The 23,632-nt window shown below is 45.8% G+C and overlaps 1 non-coding gene across 1 annotated transcript; it reads left to right on the forward strand.

Annotated features, from left to right (window-relative positions):
- Nucleotides 1–21,359: 21,359 nt before the first annotated feature.
- Nucleotides 21,360–21,489, forward strand: LOC147003804 (small nucleolar RNA SNORA70). The gene has a single exon (XR_015047706.1). It is a non-coding gene; the product is annotated as a small nucleolar RNA SNORA70 (small nucleolar RNA).
- Nucleotides 21,490–23,632: the final 2,143 nt, after the last annotated feature.

Raw genomic sequence — 23,632 nt, forward strand, 5'->3', positions numbered from 1 at the left:
ACTCAAGACAAGAAAGATGCGTCCATGCGTGAAAGATGGTGGGAGTGGCTAACGGGGAGGAGAGTGTGCAGGAGCCACTTTATGGGATATTAAAATGATATGATTTGCCTAGCTGCTTGCTGTTGGATACTTTTGTTTGCAGAAAACTTTAGGACACAGGTATTACAGTGAGCGTGCAGAAATCCAGACGGCCGTCGTTCTCACGGCTCAAGAGGTTCCAAGACTGAGCATGGTTTAAGGTAACAGAACTGTGACATTCCAGAGTATTCCAGGTCTTCTGTTCCTTGCACACCTGAGTTCGTTACTTTTTCTGATGCTGCTACAAAACACTTGGCAAGGGCTGGAGACATGGGCTCAGTGGTTAGGAGCACCCTGACTGCTCTTCCAGAGGTCCTGAGTTCAAATCCCAGCAACCACATGGTGGCTTACAACCATCTGTAATGAGATCTGGTGCCCTCTTCTGGTGTGTCTGAAGACAGCTGCAGCATACTTACATATAATATATAAATAAATAAATCTTTAAAAGAAGAAAAAACTTGGCAAAACCCATTTTAGGAATGATGGATTTATGCTGGCTCACAGTCGCAGCTACAGTCCACCGCACAGAGGCATCATGGCGGCAGCGGCGGGTATCTGGCCTCACTTCATTCACAGCCACAAGCAGAGAGGAGGAACGCTGTGCTCAGCCCATTTGCTTTCCTAAATCTTAGTTTTTAAAGATTTATTTTTAGGGGGCTGATGAGATGACTCAGCGGTTAAGAGCACTGGCTGCTCTTCCTAAGGTCCTGAGTTCAACTCCCAGCAACCACAAGGTGGCTCACAACCATCTATAAGGGGATCTCATGCCCTCTTCTGGCCTACAGATGTATATGCAGCAGAGCACTCTAAACAAACAAAAATATAAAAGATTTATTTGTAATTGTATGTATTCATAGAGGGTGTACGTGACCCCTACACACGCATGTGTGTGTGTGCCCAAGGATGCTAGGAGACATCAGAGTTCCTGGAGTTCGAGGTACAGATGGCTGGAAGCAGCTTGCATGAGCAGTGGGGATCAAACCCAGGTCTCCTGAAGGCAGTGAATACACCCAACCACTGAAGCTCCTTTGCAGCCTCTCACTCTCTCCTTTTCATTCAGTCAGGGACCCCAGCCTGTAATGATACTGTCCACATTGAAGGTAGGTCTTTCTATCTCGATTAAACACATCTAGATATCCCTCACAGACATGACCTGAGATCTGCTTCCATCGTGATTCCAGGGTCCTTCAAGCTGACAAAATTACCCAACACAACACCTTTTATAGAAAGGTTCCCTGAAACACACTGTCGGCATCAACCAGAGAAAGGGAGTCGTTTTCATCAGAGTTTCCTCTGCTAAGGGAAAATCTTCAGAGTCCTCACTGAGACTTTGGGGCCAGGTTTAAATCAGTGATGTTCACTCCCAGTGTGAGCGTTATTCTAACATCACCAAAAGCATAACCCCGGAAACTCAGAGGCAAAAAGAGTGTCGCTTCAGAATGTAGTTATTCAGAATGTAATTATGATGTTGCTATCATCATTCACTTAGCTAACAATCTTAATTAGGCCAGTCTCCAATATGAATACATTTTAGCCAGCTGGAGAGATGGCTGAGCAGTTGAGAGCACTGTTACTCTTACAGAGGACCCAGCTCCAATTCTCAGCATCCACGTGGTGGCTCTCAGGAAGCCACAGCCCCAGTTCCAGGGGACCTGACGCCTTCTTTCAGCCTCCTCTGGCACAGGTGGCACATACATCCATATATGTAAACGAAATATTTAACATACACATACAAAACATTAAGTAATATCTTTTTGAGACAAGGTCTGTCTGAGACAGGTAGCCCTGGCTGTCCTAGAATTCACTGTGTGGACCAGGATGACCTCAAACTCAGAAATCTACCTGCCTCTTGCTTGCATCAGACACTGAGAAACTGACAGGAGCAGAGACCTAGAACGGAGGATGTCAAACTGCGTGGGTGGGTGGTGGTGGCGCACGCCTTTCATCCATCACTCAGGAGGCAGAGGCAGGCGGATCACTGAGTTCTAGACCAGACTCTGGTCTACAGAGTGAGTTCCAGGACAATCAGGAACCCTGACTCGAAAAACAAAACAAACAAAAACAAAACCAAAAAACATATGGGTTCTGGTCCCCAGAGACCACTAGCTCCCCCAACCCTAAGCGGCAGTGTTCCGTTGTGTAATTTTCTAAACAAAACCCCAACATCGGTCTTAAGCTGCTCAAAAGGACCCCTGACCTCTGCCCTCCCCCAACAAAAACCCACCCTAAGAACCACGGGCCTAGAGTCTAGGCTAGAAGAGACCAGAAGGAAGATCGAGTAGGGCCCTGGTCAGTTCTTCTGAGCTCATTACAGACAGCACAGACAGGTATCTTTTAGACCAAAGGCTCTGCCCCCATCGGTGGCCTTTCCTCCACGTTAGGGATGTCACCCTCAGACTTTGACCACCCTGCAGACAAGCTAAGCCCTGAGAGACCTGGTTCAGAGGACTGAACCCAGAGACTCACATTCTTTTCCATTGAGTTACACCCCTAAGCCCTTTGCCTTTCCATTTTAACAATGACCTTGGAGACAGTAGGATTCCAGAGAGGGAAGGAGAAACTGGAAACTCAAAACCAATATTCCGCCACAAGAGGGCCCCCGAAGCCCAGGCACCAGGGACATGCTTCCTCCTGGTTCCCTTCAAATCACGTGGAAGAAGAGTGTCTGTAAACCGAGGCTCCGCGCCAAGGGAGGCAGAGCTTGAAGCTCCAGGTTATGCAACTGACCCACAAGGCCCCTGTTCCTCTTAGACTTTGTCACCACAGGCGTCCCTCCTTCCTGGGGAGCATCTCCACCCCGGATGTGTCAGCTCCTGGTTGGCCCTGGGAGAACGAAACAGACTTAGTCTCCATTCCCAGGGCTATTCTAGAACTCCCCACAAGTTCTGTCCATCCCGTCCCGTCCCGTCCAATCCCCTTCCCCCGCCGCCGCTTCTGCTCAGAGTCATTAGTGTAATTTCAGCGTTTGGAGTGGTCTTTCAGAAGTTTGCAGGTACCTAAGAGGCGCCAACAGATCTAAACTCGTCATGAGTGCGGACTTAGTGTAGTTTAAAGCCTTAAGGAGTTCTATGTACTAAATTTTCAAGACTCACTGTGCTGGTTGGGTATTATCAAGCAGACATAAGCCCAGGCATATATGGGAAGAGGGACTTTTACTTGGGGGAGGCGGGGGGGGGGAGGTTGGTCTGTGGAGTACTGTCTTGATTAATGACTGATGTGGGGGACCCCAGCTCCCTGAGGCTAGGCCAACCCAGCACACATGGTCCTAAATTGTATAGGAAAGCACTATAAGCAGGCCATACGGAACTGGTCAGTGAGCATGGTCTCTGCTTCAGTTCCTGCCTTGACCTCCCTCTGTGATGGATTTATAGGATGGACGCTGAAATAAACCCTTTCCTCCCCATGTGGAGTTCGGCTGTGGTGTTTTATCACAGCCACAGACCCTAAGCCCCTCGCGTACATGAGCCCAAGCCTGGGATTGAGGGCTCACCCCTCTGACAAGGAGAGCACCCAGGCTTCCTGCCGTGATAACTGTAGATTACATCATCCTGTGAAAGTGTCCTTAGTGGGCAGAGGTTCCTTATTTAACATTGGGGAAAACTGGATCTCTCTTAGCTTCATACCATCTCAAGGAAGATAAGACCATGTTTCCCGGAATTTCCTCCTCTTATGATTCTGGGTTAGGGTTGGCCACAAGAGACATGTGCAGAACCATTGGGAGGTAGAAAACAGGCTGGAACCAGTGGCCACGCTGCTCTGAAGGCACAGAGGATGCCGGGTTCCTTCTAACTAACTACTGGCTGACCATGAAGCAAGCACAAGCAAGCCAGACCTGTATCTCTTCCAGCCCCCAGTCACATGTCCTTACCTCAGACGCTCCTGGGCCACAGGGCGAGTAGTTCCCTGGTAAAGAGGGCTGGGTCCTCCACAGACAACTTACCTTATCAGAGTTGGGGGTGCTGAGGAACAAGTTACAACTGGTTCCTGATTTTCTCCGCTTCACACCCAGTGAGCGGTTCTCCTCCCCTGACCTGCAGTGATTCTCAGGCTCAGCACAGACCCAAGCAGAGGTCCCATCCCTCCTGGGCCCCTTGCAAGATTACATAAGATCTAAAGCAAGCTTCAGAAGTAAAACAACTCACGCTAGACTCCGACCCTGGGTCACTGGAACCACGGGTGTGTTTGTTAAAGTTTTTGCAAAGGTTTTATAAAGTATTTGACCTGGAGAGCTATAGATTTGCCTGGTCGAACTTTTAAAATGTGTAATTTTAAAGATATAATCCTTTCAATTGGCGATTGTGCTGGCTAGTTTTATGTCACCTTGACACAATCCATTGGAAAACAGGATCCCTGGGCTGGTGGTCCTGGGTCCTATAAGGAAGCAGACTGAGCAAGCCATGCTGAGCAAGACAGTAAGCAACACCCCTCCACAGCATCTAAAATTCCAGAGTTAAAACAAATAAACACTAATGCACGGATTGGAACACAGGATCCATCTTTCTGCTGCATCCAAGAAATATGCCTCACATAGGATAAAAGGTAGGAAAAATATTCCACACAAATGGAACCAAGAAGCAAGCTATTTTAATATCTGACTAATTAGACATTGAACCACAACTAATTAGAAAAGATAGGAAAGGACCCTACCTAGTCATTAAAAAAAATGCACCCAGAGTATATTAAAAATTTAAACATTATGCATCAAAAATGTCATCCAATTAGATACAAGAAACAATGCTATAGCCAAGATAACATATCACCCTAGCATAGTAAGAGTGAATGACATTACCAGCTTCTACCATTAGACAGACCTGTTATCTCAAGGCAAAAACTAAACAGAGAAATACTGAGGTTAAATAACTCAAATGGACTTAACAGACATCTATAGAACATACCACATAAACACTAAAACATTTACTATTTTCTCAGCATCCAATAGAAGTTTCTTCAAAATTAACCACATCTTAGGACACAAATCAAGTCTCAACAGGTATAAGAACATTAAAATAATACCTTAAGGGCTGGAGAGATGGCTCAGGGGTTAAGAGCACTGACTGTTCTTCCAGAGGTCCTGAGTTCAATTCCCAGCAACCACATGGAGGCTCACAACCATCTATAATTGGGATCCAATGCCCTGTTCTGGTGTGTCTGAAGACAGCTATAGCGTACTCATATAAATACAATAAATAAATCTTTTAAAACAATACCCTAAGTCCTGCCTGTCTCCCTCGGATGAAAGCTGGATACCAGTAAACAGACATGGCAGAAAGCATGCAAACACATGGAATCTAAACAGCTCATAACTGGTTAAAAGGAGACTGCATGGGGGCAAAAGTCAGGGAGAAAGGTGACACCTCGCTGAGCTGAGCGAAGTTCAAACACAATGACCTCAAGTGTATGCCCCACCCTGAAGGCACTTCTAAGAGGCATGTTTGTGGTGCGAAGTGCTTCATCAATACATGGGTGTGATGTCATTTTAATAACTCAATAGCACATTTGAAAGTTCAAGAAAACTAAAATGGACCACGCCTGCAAAGAGAAGGCAGGAGGAAATCTTCAAAGTCCGGGCAAAAATAAACAAAACAGAAGCAAACAAACCAGAAACAACAAAGTCTCTATGACTCTCTGAGAAATTTCAATCAGTTTAACAAACATTTGGCCAAATTAACTTTTTTAAAAATAGAGAATAAAGATGTTAATTACTAAAATTAGAGATGAAAATGGAGATACAATGGAGGGAGCCTCGATTTGGAAACTGACTCCATAAGATCCAGCTGTAAGGGCTGGAGAGACACAGCTCACCTGCTAAGAGCACTGACTGCTCTTCCAGAGGTCATGAGCTCAATTCCCAGCAACCACATGGTGGCTCACAACCATCTGTAATGGGATCCGATGCCCTCCTCTGATGTGTCTGAAGACAGTGACAGTGTACTCACATACATAAAATAATTTTTTTCAAAAATCCAGCTGTAAGGCATTGATTGATTGATTGATTGATTGATTGACTGATGTCCCAAGTGTTGTGCCCCCGACCAGCCCCCTCCAATTACTAATTGATGGGGAGGACCCAGCCCACTGTGGGTGTTGCCATCCCTGGGCTGGTACCCCTGGGTTCTGTAAGAAAGCAGGCTGAGCAAGCCAGTAAGCAGCACCCCTCCATAGCCTCTGTATCAGCTCCTGCCTCCAGGATGCTGCTCTGCTTGAGTTCCTGTCCTGCCTTCCTTCAGCGATGGACTATTATATAGAAGTCAAATAAACCCTCTCCTCCCTAAGTTACTTTTGGTCATGCTGTTCCATCACAGTAATATTAACCCAAACTAGGACTGTGATTCTAGGTGAGGATGTGTACACGCTGACTGCAAACAATGATAATACTTCAAAGAATCATGATGACGACATGTAAACCTTTGTTAGACTTACAAGAAGTGTTGAAGTAGTTAGGGAGTTTATTCTCACTGGAGTTAGATGTCCGACTAATGGTAATATACTCTTATAATACCAGCATTCAGGAGGCTGAAGCAGGAAGATCAGGTGTTCATAGACAGCCTAGGCTGCCCAGTAAGTTGAAACGATGTCTAAAGAGACACTGCCCTGTCATGCATCGAAACGCTTTAAGAGAAAATCAAATATATTGGATGTTAAATTTAGATGAGAGATTTAAAATATTTAAGAGACTCCAATGGACTATATTTATAGTGGAGCTTACACTGTTCAAGCTGAGTTAATAAAATTTTAATTTTAAAAGGACAAATGGGAGTGAAGCATAGTGGGAAGTTATGGAACCAACCAGGGCTACATAGTGAGACCCTGTCTCAAACAAGAACAAAAGAAAAGAAAGATGGGTCTGCAGAAATGGCTCGGTGTTTATCTATGCAAGGTGTTACACAGCCATCTGAGGGCTGAGTTTGAATCGCCAGCACGCACATATGTAGAGCTTCATAATAAAATAACAAAATGCGTAATTTGAACTTAAAAGGCATAAAGAACAGTAGAATGTTTAATTGATGAACAATAATCTATTCTTTGTCTACAATGTCAGAAATTACTCCCAGACCATTTTTCTCTACTCTCTAATCCTGAACTATACAAACAGCTGGGCGTGGTGGTGTGAATCTGTAGTCTCAGGGCTTGGGAGGAGGAGGCAGGAAGACGAGGGTCTGGGCAGTAAGTACTAAGTCATTGGACTACACAGAGAGCCCTTGTCTTAAAAAATAAAAAGGATGAAAATGCCCATCCTGGTCTAACTTGTAGGTGAAAGAGAAGAATCAGTTATCCAGTTTTGACATGGGCAAAGCATGAATAAACAGCTCTCCAGTCAGTAAGTACAGGCAAAAGGCATGTGACAAAATGTGACAGTAGCGGGGCATGGTGTCACATACCTGAAGTGTCAGCACTTGGGCTATCCTCAGAGGTCAGCCTAGGTTACCTCAAAAACGTTAGAAAAGAAAAAGAGAAAAGAAATATGACCACAGCCCATGCTCACTAAAGGAGTTCCTGTCCCTTCAGAAAGGACGAGCCCAAATCCTACAGGAGTGAAGGGTCAGGACATCGAGAGGGAACAAGAGCTCTGTAAACCCAAACTTACACTTCTGCTCAAACTCTCCCAGGCCAGGGAGCCCTCAGAAGCGAAGGCAGTGTGGGAATGATTAGTCAGACACGTTTCCCTTTGTGTCACAGAATCTAACTTGCCATCTATGACTTCAGAGCAGTTACGTGACAGCAGCAGCACACGGTGTCATAGCAACACACCTACACGTCCTGCTGCTATCTTCCTGCCCGCAGAGAAAACAGCTGCCTTCTTCAAAAGTCAACACAGCCAGGCACTGTGCCGCCCACCTGCCACCTCCAGCACTTGGGAGGAAGACACGTGGAGTCAGGCTGAGGCTAGTGGGAACTACAGGAGACCCTGTCTAAATAGAAAAATAAGTAACATAAGCAGCGGGTAGCCTGACATCAGCTGGATGAAATGTCACATGCATAGACTTAGTGCTTAGGAGTAGAGACAGAATCAGGTGTCCACGGTCATTCTTAGCCACAAAATCAATTTGAGGCCATCCTGGAATACATGAGACACTGTTTTTTAAATTAATTAATCAACTAATTAATTAATTTAAAAAACAAAGGAACCAAGAGTGCAGATCTTTAATCCCAACACTGGGGAGGCAGAGGCATGCAGTTCCCTGTGAGTTCAAAGTTAGCCTTGTTGACAAAGCAAGTTCACGGACAGGCAGAGCTCTCTTTCAGAGAAACCCTGTCTCAGAAACAAAACAAAACAAGAAAAAACTAGGGGGAAAAATTCTACTTACCATAGCATCAGAAAGATTAAAACCTTACCAAGAAAGTCAACAAATAAATTTTAAGACTTCTCCAATGAAAAGTCACAAAACATTGTTTAAAGGCATTTAGTACTAAATATATCAGAAGATTTGGTGTTCATGGGTTGGAAAACCTGATTGTGTTATTGTGATAATTCTGCCAACTCCCACCAGTGAGTCCAAGGCAATGCCTATAAAAATTTCAATTGCCTCTTTTTGCAGAAATGAAACTGATCCTAAAAGTCATAAGGCGATTCAAGAGGCAAGGAATAGCCAAAATACTTTAGAGAGGCCAGAAAGATGGTTCAGCAATTAAAGACATTTGCCACCAATCCTGGCTACCTGAACTGAATCCCTGGGACCTCCAACGGTGGCAGGAGAGCATCAACTTCTGTAAACTGACCTCTGACCTCCACATGGGATTACATAGGCATACAGTACCACCCCGAGTTTATACTTCTTGATGTCAAAACTTACTATAAAACTGTAATCAAAACTGTGAGACCAACATAAAGATGGACATAGATTAATGGAATAAAACTGAGAGTCCAGAAATCAAGCCATAGGCCAATTGATGGTTACCAAGATCCTCCAGTGTAAGAAGAATAGTTTTCTTCTGACTTCAGGCACTGAGACAACTGCTCAGCAGTGAAATACAAGAATTACAACTACAGGCTGGGCGTGGTGGCGCACGCCTTTAATCCCAGCACTCGGGAGGCAGAGGCAGGCGGATTTCTGAGTTCGAGGCCAGCCTACTTGGTCTACCAAGTGAGCTCCAGGACAGCCAGGGCTATACAGAGAAACCCTGTCTCAAAAAAAAAAAAAAAGAAAAAGAAAAGAAAAGTAAAGAAAAGAAAAAGAATTAAAACTACAAAGCCATTAGAAGGAAAGAGGTGGCAACCTCTGTGACCTTAGATTAGGTGACAGTTTTCTAAGTACACCACCAAAAGAATAAAAAACAAAGGAAAAAAATAGATCACTACAACTCAAGATTTAAAATCTTCTCATTTCAAAAGATAGCACCTGAGGGAGGAAGGGAAGCGGCCAGAGAGCTTGGAGTGGTAGGAAGTACTCACTTAGGGATTTTATCATTATTATTACCATTATTATTAGTGTGGGGAAGGTGTTGGGGCGCATACACACTCATACACATACACATGCGCATTTGCATGCCATCACATGTCAGAGGACAAGTTTTGCATTTTGTGTGTGTGTGTGTATGTGTGTGTGTTGGTTTGTTTTTGTTTTTTCAAGACAGGGTTTCTCTGTGTAGCCCTGGATGTCCTGGAGCTCACTTTGTAGACCAGGCTGACCTTGAACTCAGAGATCAGCCTGCTCCTGCCTCCTGAGTGCTGAGATGAAAAGTGTGTAGCATCTCAGCCAGGCTTTAAATGTGTTCTTACTTATGTGTGTCTTGTCTGTATGTGCCCCACGTGCATGCAGTGCCCACAGAGACGGTAAGAGGGAATCAGATCCCTTGGCACTGGAGTTTCAGGTGGTTGGGAGCCACCTGATGTGGGTGCTGGGACCTGAAACAGGGTGCTCTGCAGGAGCTGTGAGCACTCTGAATCCCTTCTGTTGTTTCTGCTGCTCTGTGCACTCCAGGCCGTTGGCTGTGAGCTTCCAGGTGATGTCTGTCTGTCCTGCCATTAGCAGGGAATGCTGGGATCACAGACGTGAGCCTCACATCAGGGGTTTTACATGGGCTCCAGGAGCTGAAATGTGCTTATTAGATTTGTGCTCAGCACCTCACCAGCCCCAGTACTTCCCTTCCCTTCTTCATACCCAATAAGGAGTTAGTACCTAGAGTACAACAAGAAAAAAACCTTTTTGTCAGTTATAAAAAAAAAAAAATCCAATTTTTAAATTATCTAACAAAATATTAACACTATTTATTGATATTAAATAAAATGTTAGTATCGTTTTAAATAATAACAGAAAATATTATTAACCAAAACAAAACAACAAAAACTCAATAAACTTTTTCAGAAACATATACAAACGGCCACTAAGTACTTAGAAATATGCACATTATTAGTCTCTTAGAAAAGCAAATCAAAACCAAATTGACATACTACCTATGCCAACTGGGAACTACAGTTCTCTTCTTTTTCCATTTGTGTGTGTGTGTGTGTGTGTGTGTGTGTGTGTGTGTGTGTGTGTGTGTGTCTGTGGATGTTTGCTTGTGTGGCGTGGCAGCACGTGCGCAGGCCTCTCTGCAGGTGCAAAGGGTGTGTGCATAAGGAGGCCTAATGATAACATCTAGGATCACACTCGATCGTTCTCTCACCTTGTTTGTTGAGTCAGGGTGTCTCAATCAAACCCAGATTTCACCAAGATAACAAGGCTTGCTAGCTGGCTTGCTTAGGAGATCCTGTGTCTCTGCTTTCTAAGGCTGGACTTACAGGCAAGCCACAGTGCACACCTGGTACTGACAAGGGTGCTGGGGATCTAACTCATGTCCTCACCCTTGGATGGCAAGCACTTTAACCACTGAGAAGCATCTCCCCCAGCCCCGACAGCTATACATTTTGAGTGGCAGAAATAAACGTGTTGTCAAGCACAGGAAAAGATGGAGCTCTCGTGAACAGCCAGTGAGGATGTAAGCGATACAGCTGCTGTGGAAAACCCAGCTATTGCGGAGAGTTAATGACATCAGCATGACAGGATGAAACAAACCTTTAAGGACGCTCCTGAGTGGGTTGCTAGATGGGGTTAGCTGAGGTCGGAGGACCAATTCAAATGTGGGTGGTAGCATGCCACAGTCTTGGGTATCAGGAGAAAAAGGGGGAAATCAAACAGAACGACAGCATCCAACTCCAGCTTCCCTCCTTGACGGACTGGACCCCTCTTGAACTGTGAGCCAAAAGAAATGCTTCCTCCCTTCTGCTACTCAGATACTTTGGAAAGGATCTGAGCAAAGCAATGAGAATATCGGTATGAAGAAGTGGGCTGCTGCCATGACAACCCCATCACCTGGTCCTTGGTCAGCCCTTGACCAAGGTTTGCCAGAAGACCATCGTAGAGTTTTGCAGCTTTACACGATAGAAACTCTAGAATATTATAAACAGACTTTCCTGTGCCATCCTGGCAGGAGTTCAGAAGACAAGAATATCAAACGAAATCCAGACAATAGAGGCCCAGCTCCCGCGGTTTCAGGGCGAAAAAGGACTTTATCAGAAACTGAGCAGGAGTCCGTTTCTGGCGCACTGTGGAAAGAACCTGGCTGGAATCTGCCCCTGCTCTGAGGATGTGAGTGAGGCCAGATTCAAAAGTCGCGGACTAACCTGTTTGACAGAGGAAATTTCAAAGCAGGAGAACATTCAGACTGTGTCGTGGTTACAGTGTACCGCCCTTATCCAGTGAGAGAGAGAGAGAGGTAAGTGGAAAAGAAAGATATGGAGATGTGCCATTCTGGGGGGGTGAGGGGGGTGGAAGAAGAGAGTTTCAAGTTGCAGACAAGATGGGTGCTGAGAAAGCATCTGTTACTGGAAAAGAGATTGGCACCGTTAAAGGGAAACCTTGAACAGCCAGGAGGTGATGGCGCACGCCTTTAATCCCAGCACTTGGGAGGCAGAGGCAGGTAGATCGCTATGTTCGAGCCTGGTCTTCAGAGTGAGTTCCAGGACAGCCAGAGCTACATCTTTGTCCTTTCCTCTTTGCTTCCTGGCCACCATGAGGTGAGCAGTTCTGACCCAGCATACTACATTTGTCACCATGCTCTGCCTCAGAGAGCAGAGGCCCAGAAACAACCAAATCACTCACTGTGTCACAGACCGGAGACTCTGAGATATAAGTATAGGAAATAAATTCTTCTTGATTTTCTTTTTGGCCCTGGGAATTGAGCCTAGTGTTACAGGTGAGGGTTCGAGTCTGTGGCCCCCACTCAAGTTTCCAGATCTCTGTGTCTGAGGGCAAAACATTTGGTCAGCAGGGGACACATGGTTAGAAATAGAAATAGAGACAGTTTGTTAAGAAAAAGAAAGCACTTCTGAGAATGGGGCTGGGCCTGTGAGCTGAGGGAAAAACTTGTTCTTAGAAGCACTGGGTCAGGAAATCAGTGACCATGTTTAGGTCATCTACATAGCTCCTATCTGTCCCAGTTTGAATAAGGCGGGTTTTCTCAGGGATGCTCTGTTTGCTGAGTGGAGCCCAGTGAGGAAGGACTTCCAGGGTTTGTCTGACAACTGGCTTCTTTCATGTTAATCTTGATGTGACTTTCACCAGTCCCCATGCCTTTCAGAGACTTGGCCCTTAAAACTGGGGGCGGAGGGGTGGACACAGAGGGTGATGATGAATTAACCTTCTATAGCTACGTTCATGTTGATGAGGGTGTAGTGGCTGCTTAAGAGAAACCACAGATCATCTATCTACTGCTAAAGAGAAGCGCTGGCTTTCAGTGGTAGGAATTGATTGGAATCCCTGCATTGTAGGGTGTTTCGTTTCAAGTTGTTACACAGCTTATAAGACACAAATGTTACAAAATCGGGACTACAAGATGGAAGCAAGGGTAAGCATTACACCAATGGATGAGCGCAGAAGGCCTGAGAACCAGGAAGCCAGGCTTGTCACTTTAATTCTTTTAATCTTTATTTTTAATGATGGTTTTTAAACATTTTAATGTCTCTTGTAGCCCACCACCCACGAGAGACAGTGGAAAAGAAAGGATAAGGGGGAGGTGGACCTGTCTAGAAAGGTTCTTTGGAGCAACTCCCATCTGTGCTGTCTGGAAATCAGCAGTTCAGTTCACAGATCAGCAGGCAGCCATAGCTCGACCTACTTGCAAACACTTCACGGATACATCAGCAGTCCAAGTCATTAGAGTCAGGATAGCAAACACGAGTCAACAGTGATGGCAGAGACATCCAGGCCTCAGCCTTGGCTCCAGTCTGCAGGAGGGAACAGCAGGAACACCAGGAGAAGTTCTCCACTGTGCCTCTCTCAGGGAAGTGAAGATCAGAGAAGACTCGAGACCCACAAGTGATGCACAGCTAGCTGTACCAGCAAGCCAAACTCCGCCCCGGCACCGTCCATCAACTCCTATTTATACTCTCTGCAAACATCATGTGCCCTCCACGGGTCTTGCCTCAACACTTGTCTTGTCTCAGCACTGGTACATCATCTGTCTTAGCTGACATCATTCTGTCAATCAGCCTACGTCTGCAGAAGCATCCAGAAACTATAACACACCACACCAGAAATTTCTTGGTGTGTTCTCTTTATGGTACCCCAACAAATGCAGCTCAACTATGCAAAAGTAAGGGGGACCAATACATGTGTGTAGTTAGCAAAGAATCCTTCATCACGTGTCCTTTCATGTGCTTGCTTTAGCAGAACATCCTCTCTCCTGTGTGAAACGTTCCTTCATGAGACTAGAGCCCTTAAGTTTCCTATTCACATGCTTGTGCTCGCCTTAGAAGAGCCATCCTCTGTGGCTGTTCTGGGTGTGAATCTTTTGATTGTTAAACATAAGGCCAGTGGAGACAAGACTCAGTCATTAAGAATGCATACTGCTCTTGCAAAGGACAGGGGTGCGGGTGGGAGGAGGTGGGTATGTGTGGGTGTGTGTTGGGGGTTGGCGTGTGTTTCGGTTCTTAGCCCTAACATTACACTGCTCAAAACTCCCTCTTCTGACTCTGATGGGTATTGCATTCACACTTGCAGAGGCCCTCCTCAATACACATATACACATAATTTAAAAATATAAAGAGATAAATCTTAAAACTAAAAAAAAAAAAAAAAGGTGGTTATAGATTAAGGCTGAGTCAGCCAGGAGGTAGTGGTGCACACCTTTAATCCCAGCACTTGGGAGGCAGAGGCAGGCAGATTTCTGAGTTCAAGGCCAGCCTGGTCTACAAAGTGAGTTCCAGGACAGCCAGGGCTACACAGAGAATCCCTGTCTGGAATAAACCAAGGGTTGGGGGGGGGGAGTGTGGGGGCAGGGAGCACAGTAGAAAAGGTGCCACCCATTGAAGCTCCGACTCTTGAAAATTCAATTTGCATACTGAAAGCCTAAACTAAGAATGCAACTAAAGGGCTTCCCCATGGAAACCCAACCCATCGGAGAAATGTTCCACAGGATCAGCACACAGAAGCTGACACCACAGTGGTTCAGTGAGGCCAGGCCACCCCTTGAGCTGGCAACGGAACTCAGCACTGTCCTCCTCGTGGTACTGTTTGGCAGGCATGGAACCTGCCAGGGTGAAGGGACTGTAGAGGCTTGCAGCAAAGTTCCAGAGAGCCACTAAGGACAAGCAATATGTGTCAGAACTGGAGCTCCAGCAAGGAGCCCCTAAGAGGCCATCAGGAGAGACTGAGGGTGAAGCCCTCGCTGCAGTAGGGACCCCCAGGATGTGGTATATGCCAGCGCGGTGAGACATCTGCTGATGAACGAATTTTGAGGGGCAGAGGCCCAGCTCTGGGAACCTTCATATTCTGGACCTGGCCACCTGCTCAGTGGGCCAATCAAACAGGCGCATCATATGGAAAGTGCGAATACAGGCTATTTCCTCGGTGTGGGTGAAGAAGTATTAAAAAAGTATAGCAAAGTAAAAACAAAATTCGAGGCTTTTGGGCCCAGGCTTGGGAGTGTAGCCTTTGTGGCTTAGTGCTCCAAGTACTGGTCATAAAACAGATAGCGACATTCCTCCACCTACCCGCTTCCTGGGTTCAATTCAAAGAATGGCACCCTGACCATTACTGGAACCTGCAATGCAAATGTGCTACCTTTAGGGGCTCTTAGATTGTTAGGGGCTCTTAGAAACTGCCTTGAGAGATAACCTGACACTTGTGACTTTATACTTCCTTGTGACTCTTAACTGGTATTTTTGGTATTTTCCAACAACGCCCTCCCCACCTCCATGAATTGTGGTTTCTTCCTTTAAATATCCCCTTACTCAGCTACTCGGCGCGCCATGGTCCTCTACCCCTGCGTGGTGTATGACCATGGGCCCGAGAACGCTCTCGAATAAAAATCCTCTTGCAGTTGCAGCAAGATCGTTTCTTGTGGGTGATTTTGGGGTGTCGCCTCTCCTGAGTCAGAACGTGAGGGAGTCCTCACGTTGTGGGTCTTTCATTTGGTGCATTGGCCGGGAAATGCGACCACCCCTCACACCCAGGAACCGACTTGGAGGTATGGGGATCCCCTTTTGTGTGTGTGCCGGCCGGTGTCTCTGTTTTGAGTGTCTGTTTTCTGAAACGAACATTGGAACATGTGCTTGTTGTGTTGGGTTATTTGTGTCTTGTCCTATGTTTCTGAAGCATGGCGAAGTCTGAGTTCGGATCCATCTGAGTTTATTAAATTTGTGTCTTGGTTTTCAGGTTGCGAGATCGTGGGTTCGAGTCCCACCTCGTGCCTTGGTTTTACACCTGGCAGAGTGAAATTTGTGTCTTGGTTTTCGGGTTGCGAGATCGTGGGTTCGAGTCCCACCTCGTGCCTTGGTTTTACACCTGGCAGAGTGAAATTTGTGTCTTGGTTTTCGGGTTGCGAGATCTTGGGTTCGAGTCCCACCTCGTGCCTTGGTTTTACACCTGGCAGAGTGAGGAACAAGTGTGCTTCTCTGGTTTTGGTCGTCTAGGTAGAAATGGATGCTGGTGTTTGTAGACGATGGGGTGATGGGGTCTGAAATGCGCGCGCGGTCGGTATTTGCAGCTGTCCTTTTGGGCCGTAAGGACTGGAGGACTGTGGTCGGCAGACGTGCTAGGAGGACCACAGGCTGTGGCCCCGGGGGACACCCTGGGAGGTAAGGAGAGCCAGGGACGCCTGGCCGTCTCCGGATCGGTCAGAGGGACCGAGTTCTGTTGAAGCGGAAGCTTCCCCCTCCAAAATCGTCTAATTCTTTTGCCTGCTTGTAGAGGACAAGAAAGGGTCAAATGTGTCTGGATCTGTTGATTTCTGTTTTATGTGTTTTTGTGTATGTGTTTAGAGCTATGTGAAAATCTAGAAAAGCAAAGGTAATTCTCATAGGTGCTTTATACCCTGACTAGAGATAGTTTACACCTGAGATGTGAGAGAATGGGTTTTGAGAAAAGCAGTACTCTCCGACTATCTGGGGATAATTTGGTAAAAAAAAAATAAAATAAAATAAACAGTTTTAATTGGTCTTTGGAGCCCTGCACCTGTAGTTAGGAATCTAGTGTGGCTAGAGAAGCCCTGCTAGGAGCTGATTATAAATGCTGCTCTTATAGGGACCAGCAGCTTCTCAAGTTCTACAAAAATCTCTGTGCTTGTGATAATTAGATTCATCAGGTGACAAGGTGCTCCTCTCTTGAAGTTACAGCTAGAAAAATTAAGAATTTTGTTTGGTTTAAATGAGCAAATGTATGCGGCCATTTCATTTTTGTTTCTAAATAGTTTGTTTCAAAAGTATAAATATGTTTTATATGTCTTGGTTATAGATTAGTGGCTCATAAGTTATTAGTTATGATTAAAAATTTGTAACATTGGTAACAAAAAGTTGACTTAAAACTGGTAACTCTGGGTTAGAGTAATTTAGAACTACAACATGCAGCATGAGACAACCCATGGGAACAGGTCTCTAAAGATACGCCTAAATTGAGTAATATTCTATGTAATTCTTATCCTAGAAATCCGATTTATAAAAGATTTAGGGTAGTGTCTTTTTGAAATATTGGCGGCTACACCTTCTTGTGTTTGTGTGCAGGAACAGGCCACCAAAATTTGTAGCAAGTAATGTTTTTGGAGTTCATTTTTAAAGAAAAAATAGATTGTTTTCACTGTTAAAATTTGGTTTTGCTTCTCAAAATTGTGGCTGTATGAAGCCTCCTGAGTGGCCTAGTCCACAACCTTCCCCTTATCCACAGCCTCAACCCCAGCCACGGAGGGAACCCCAAACCCCTCGGGGTGTTGAGAGACGGACCGCTGCGGGTACATGGAGCTGCAGAGCACAGAGTCCGGGCGGACTCTGGTGGACCCGCCCAAACTTTAAACCCTTCAGTACTGGTCATTTTCCTCTGCTGGTATTTATAACTGGAGAACTAACCACCCCCTTTCTCAGGATCCCCAATGCCTCACAGGGTTGGTAGAGTTCCTTATGTTTTCTCATCAGCCTACTTGAGATGATTGTCAACAGCTGTTGCAGATGCTCTTAACAACCGAAGAGCGAGAGAGAATTCTGTTAGAGGCTAGAAAAATAGCCCGGGAGCCAACGGGCGGTCTACACAGCTACAAAATGAGATTGACATGGGATTCCTTTTGACTCGCCCCAGTTGCGACTGCGACATGGCTGAAGGTAAGGAGAGCTTGAAAATCTAACGCCAGGCTCTGGTCTCCAAGGTGCCTCAAGATGGGCCCACTAATTTGGCTAAGGTAAGAGGTAATGCAGGGGCCAATCGAACCTCCCTCAATGTTCCTTGAAAGGCTTATGGAAGCCTTCAGGCAGTTCACTCCCTTTGATCTTACCTAGGAAGCCTAGAAGGCCTCAGTGGCCTGGCCGGCCTTCATAAGGCAGTTGGCTCCCGATATCAGAAAGAAACTTCAGAGATTAGAAGGTGTATTATGAGAGGGAGACAGTTATGTCAGTTATGTGATTAGTGAAAGAGGCAGAGAAAGTGTGTGTGAGAGAGAGAGAGGTGAGAGGCAGAAGAAAGAGAAAACAGGAGGGATCTTAGACAAGAGAGAAATTTGATAGGAGAGAAAGAAAAAGACAGGATCTAGACAGGAAACCTGGGCAACTGAAGACCGAGCCTCAGCTAAAAAGACTCAGCTGTGTCAGACTGAAGTTACTTACTTGAGATACACCCTTCGAGACGGGAAGTAGTGGCTAACTACGCCAAGGCAAGTAAGAAAATTCTTGGGTACTGCTGGCTTCTACAGACTCTAGACACCTGGGTTGGCGACCTTAGCTTCCCATTGTACCTCCTAACCAAGGAAGGGGAAGTGTTTGTGTGGATCCCAGATCACCTGAAAGCCTTTAGAGAAATAAAACAGGCCCTACTGATGGCCAGCCTTCGTCTGACCTAACCAAGCCTTTCACTCTTTATGTGGAAGAGAGACCAGGGGTCACCAGAGGAGTCCTTTCTCAGACTTTGGGACTTTGAAAAAGGCCAGTGGCTTACCTATCCAAGAAGTTACACCCTGTTGCCAGCGGGTGATTTTCTTGCCTGAAAGCTATTGCTGCCATAATCTGCTTGTCAAGGATGCTGATAAGCTCACTCTGGGACAGTAACTAGCTGTAATGGCATCCCACGCTCTTGAAAGCATTATCCAAAAGCCCCCTGACTGATGGATGACTACCAATGCTCCTGTGACACATCAGAACTTTTTGTTGACTGAACGAGTGACCTTCGCTTCGTTCCACCTGCTGTCCCACTGCGTGAGACTGCACCTACTCATCACTGTGCTGAGAAACTGGTACTTGAAATGATCTGAAGGATCAGATCAGCCTTGGCCTGAGGGTTCGAGCTGGTACACTGATGACAGTAGCCTCGAGGTTAAAGGTAAGCAGAAGGCGGGGACAGCAGTATGGTGGTGGACAAAAAGCAAGTGATCTAGGCCAGCAGCCTCCCTGAAGGGACGTCGGCCCAGAAAGCTGAACTTGTGACTTTGAGACAAGGTCCATAAATGGCAAAAGAAAAGTCTACACTGACAGCAGGTATGCTTTTGCCACTGTACGGAGCAATATACAGACAAAGAGGGCTGTTGACATCTGTAGAAAAAAACCTAAGATGCTGTGGCTAAAGAAAATCAGATGGCAGATCTAACCACCAAACAGGTGGCCCAAGGAGCAATAATCCTGGCAGTCAAGGAGCCTAAAAATTATTATGACATCAGAGAGACCAGCTTTAGATACACTCCTGAGCACTATCAAGTTATGGACAGTATTTGACCCACCTGGGGGCCAAGAAATTCAAAGGTGTGGTTAGGTCCTTTGACTACTATGTTACAGGACTCTCTGACTTGGCAGAAGAAATAGCCAAAAGCTGCAAGGCCTGTGCTATGACGAGGTAGAATTTACAGAAATTAAGCCAGCTAGATATTGCAACAAGTACTTGTTAGTGTTTATAGACACCGTTTCAAGATGGATAAAAGCCTTTCCTACCAGGACTGAAGATCCTAAAAGAAATCTTCCCAAGGTAATGGACCTGCCTTTGTTGCCCAGGTAAATCAGGGACTGGCCAAGACATTAGAGATTAGTTAAAAGTTACATTGTGCATGCAGGCCCCAAAGCTCAGGACAGGTAGAGAGAATAAATAAAACCATTAAGAGACCCTTACCAAATTGACAGCGGAGACTGGCGCTAATGATTGGATAGCTCTCCTCTCCTACCCTTTGCTCTTCAGAGTTAGAAACACCCCTGGACAGTTTAGACTGACCCCCTTATAAATTACTCTACAGGGGGCCCCCTCCACTGGTAAAAATAGCCTCTGTACATAGTGCTGACATGCTGCTTTCCCAGCCTTTGTTCTCTAGGCTCAAGGTGCTCCAGTGAGTGAGACAGCGAGTGAAACAGCAGCTCCAGAAGGCCTGCTCCAGAAGACCTGCTAGACATCTCCACGCAGAAAACCTTGAGACTCTGGTGGAAAGGCCCTTATCTTGTACTCTTGACCACCCTACTTTCTACCTTTATGGGACCCCTTTTGATTTTGCTTCTGCTTTTAATTATAGGTCCATGTGTGTTAAATAGGCAAGTCACCTTTATTAAAACAAGAATTAATGCAGTGTGGCTTTTAGTTTTGAGATAACAGTACCATGCCCTAAAGGATCAACTATGTCAGGGAGAAGATAGTGTCTAGTTCTAAGATTAGAACTATTAACTAGTAGAAGTGGGGAATGAAGAAGTATTAAAAAAGTATAGCAAAGTAAAAACAAAATTCGAGGCTTTTGGGCCCAGGCTTGGGAGTGTAGCCTTTGTGGCTTAGTGCTCCAAGTACTGGTCATAAAACAGATAGCGACATTCCTCCACCTACCCGCTTCCTGGGTTCAATTCAAAGAATGGCACCCTGACCATTACTGGAACCTGCAATGCAAATGTGCTACCTTTAGGGGCTCTTAGATTGTTAGGGGCTCTTAGAAACTGCCTTGAGAGATAACCTGACACTTGTGACTTTATACTTCCTTGTGACTCTTAACTGGTATTTTTGGTATTTTCCAACAACGCCCTCCCCACCTCCATGAATTGTGGTTTCTTCCTTTAAATATCCCCTTACTCAGCTACTCGGCGCGCCATGGTCCTCTACCCCTGCGTGGTGTATGACCATGGGCCCGAGAATGCTCTCGAATAAAAATCCTCTTGCAGTTGCAGCAAGATCGTTTCTTGTGGGTGATTTTGGGGTGTCGCCTCTCCTGAGTCAGAACGTGAGGGAGTCCTCACGTTGTGGGTCTTTCATGGGCACTGGGAGGAATAAAGAGGCCGGGGACTCCTCAAGTCCATCTTGGCAGCCCTGAGGGACACGTAGGTTTACTTGTTTTTAAATGGTACTTGTTTATCACACACACATACACACACACACACACACATACACACACACACATACACACACACATACACATACACACATACACACACACACATACACACACACATACACAAACACACACACACACATACACACACATACATGCACACACACACACACCACAGAGTTCATGTAAAGGTTAGAGGACATCTTACCGGAAGGGGCTAGTTTCTCCTACCATGGGGGTCCCCGGTATCTGTCTCAAATTGTCGGCCTTGGTAGAAAGCATCGTTAGCCACTCTTGCCGGACCTGTTTTTTTATTTTATTTTATTTTATTTTATTGAGGTTTAAGTTAAATGGAGAGCAGAAGCAGTTAAGTGCCCCTCACTGCTGAGCCAGTCTCTGCAGTCCTAAGTGGCCATTTAAAAGACTTTAACCCACAGAGACACATAAATGAACCTTGACCTTGTTCTCTAAGTAGTCAAAGTCCTGAAAAGAAAAGCAGCAGAAAGAAAGCATAAGCAATTATCTTAGTAAAGCATAGAGACTTGGTCATTTAAAACGTACATACTTTTCCCCGTGGGGACCCGGTGTGCAATGTTTGCTAACAGCTGCCTTTTTGTGGCGCATGCAGCCTGTTGCCTGTATGGGTTGCCCTAAGAGACCTTGGAGACAATTTTCAGGCAGTCGCAATTTTCTGATCTCAATGCTGCCCCGACCCAGGCTCCAGACAGGGATGTGTGATGCCTTAGCGAAGCCCCAGGGGAACAGTAACCAGGGTTCTCACTGGCATCCGCACCAAGCTGCAGAATATGGAACATGTGACTGAGGCTCCTGGGAGAGTTCAAGCTCCCAGGCCGCCAGGAGACCCACATCTCAAAGAAGCGGGCTTCACTAGGTTTCACGCGGGTGAATGTGAAGACATGGTCTCTGAGAAGCAGCTCATCTCTAATGGCTGTGGGGTCAAATACATCCCCCATTCGTGGTCTCCTAGACAAGAGTCCGGCCCTGCATTCCTGATGTTCCACGTGTTCTCCCGAACCCTGCCAAATCGTGTGAGTAATAAGTCTCATATCCAGCCTGAAAAAAAATGTACATACACAATATATGTTACTAATTATCCCATTAGCAAAGTTAGTCATCTGAACTCTGACAAAAATATATGGATATTTCATGTGGACAAAGCAGAGAAATGTTGCAGAATTTTCCCTGTCCAATCACATTAGGGCAGCGGGAGGCTTGTGATTGGACAGGAGAAGGGAGGTGGAGCGAGGAGTTGAGACAGGTCAGAGGAGGAGAGGGAGAACCAGAAAGGAGGCTGACGTGGTGTTATCAAAAGATTAGAATAATTGCTTTATCAGTATCATTTGGCTCTGAAATTATTGTACTGGCATCTTGTAAATTGTGTTATTATTGATACATAAATCTAATTGACTAATTAATCATTAAGAGTCTTGATTCTACCGAGTAATTAGGTAGATGGTTAACCAGGGTTGAGTGGGGTGTTGCGTGAAAGTGAGAGGAACTCAGGGGTACCATCGGAGGTGGCCTGGTGGGAGCCATGTGACCTAGCAGAGCTGGCGAGTTGGCGGTCCGAGAGACCTAGTGAGTGAGATCTCCTGGTGCAGGGGCTAGCTCTAGATATTTCCCGCAACAGAGAAATCCTTCAGAAGTATCTCTCCATACAGGTCACAGGCCAATCATCTTTTAAATGTTGGTCTCAAGTTTGCCCGGCTAGGACAACTTAGTCCTCTTTGAGTGAGAGCCACAGGCAGCCCCTCCCGCCCCATGAGGCGCTGGTGGGTCTGTCCACCTTTCCAGCAATATTTAGGGTTTTTTTCTGTCTCTTTCTTTTGGAAGCTGCCAGAGCCTGAGTCGCTGCTCTCTGGTACTTTGGCTTCCTTGCTCTTTCTCTAACGCTCCCTGCCTGCCACGTGGCCACGCGGTCACTGGTCTGTCACGTGGCTGTCTGCCTGTCTGCCACTGGCCGACCTCCATGCCAGTGTCACACAGACCAAATGACTTTCTCTTCCCTCTCTTCCTCCTCCAGGCCACTGCCAGGATTTACTCTCCGCCCACTCTGGGGCTTTTCTTTTAAAGTCTTAATAAAATTGTCCTTGAGCTTCAAAAAAAATTTTTTTATTAAAGATAGATATGAGCTATGCACCTTGAATCCTATAACAAGATAGTCTTAGGTTCAGTTTCTAGAATTTAACAGCTGGGAGTGTCTGACTCTGCCACACCCTTCTCCACCCTGGTGACTGTGAATTAAGTCAGATTGAGTTGGACCGCCCACCAGTGAGGGGAGACATAGTTTCCACCTGCATAGGACAGCAGTGCGGTGACCTCCTCACTCTGCTGTGCTCGCTCTTGGTGGTTGGCTTTGCTGTTCGCCTTTTAAAAAAAAGTAAGACATTACCTTACCCAGTTACTTTGGTTTGGACATCTGTCACTAACTGTTTTCCAGTCAACATAGTCTGGCCTGACTGAGGTAATGTCCCAGCTAACCAGTTTTGGGTTTTGGTTCTTTTCAGTCCCAAATTTACAGCTGACTATTAAATTTCTATATTTTCATTAGTCTTCCCACACCCAGTGAAGAGTGAAAAAAAAAAATGAGACAGAAGCACTGTTCTTATATGTTAGAACTCAGACCAGACACTGCTCAGGTCTTGCCCATGTGTTTCCCAGCTCTCACATAGAGGCTTCTGCATACTAGCCCCAGGTTGACAGTCACCAAGCTGTCGGGGGCTACCTGTGACACACCAAATCTGGTGGGCACACATTAACTAATTGGATCTCCTTTTTCCTACTTTCATAAATG

Source organism: Mus caroli, unplaced genomic scaffold, assembly GCF_978045245.1.
Source record: "Mus caroli unplaced genomic scaffold, Mus_caroli_1 scaffold_7, whole genome shotgun sequence".
NCBI classification, from domain to species: domain Eukaryota; kingdom Metazoa; phylum Chordata; class Mammalia; order Rodentia; family Muridae; genus Mus; species Mus caroli.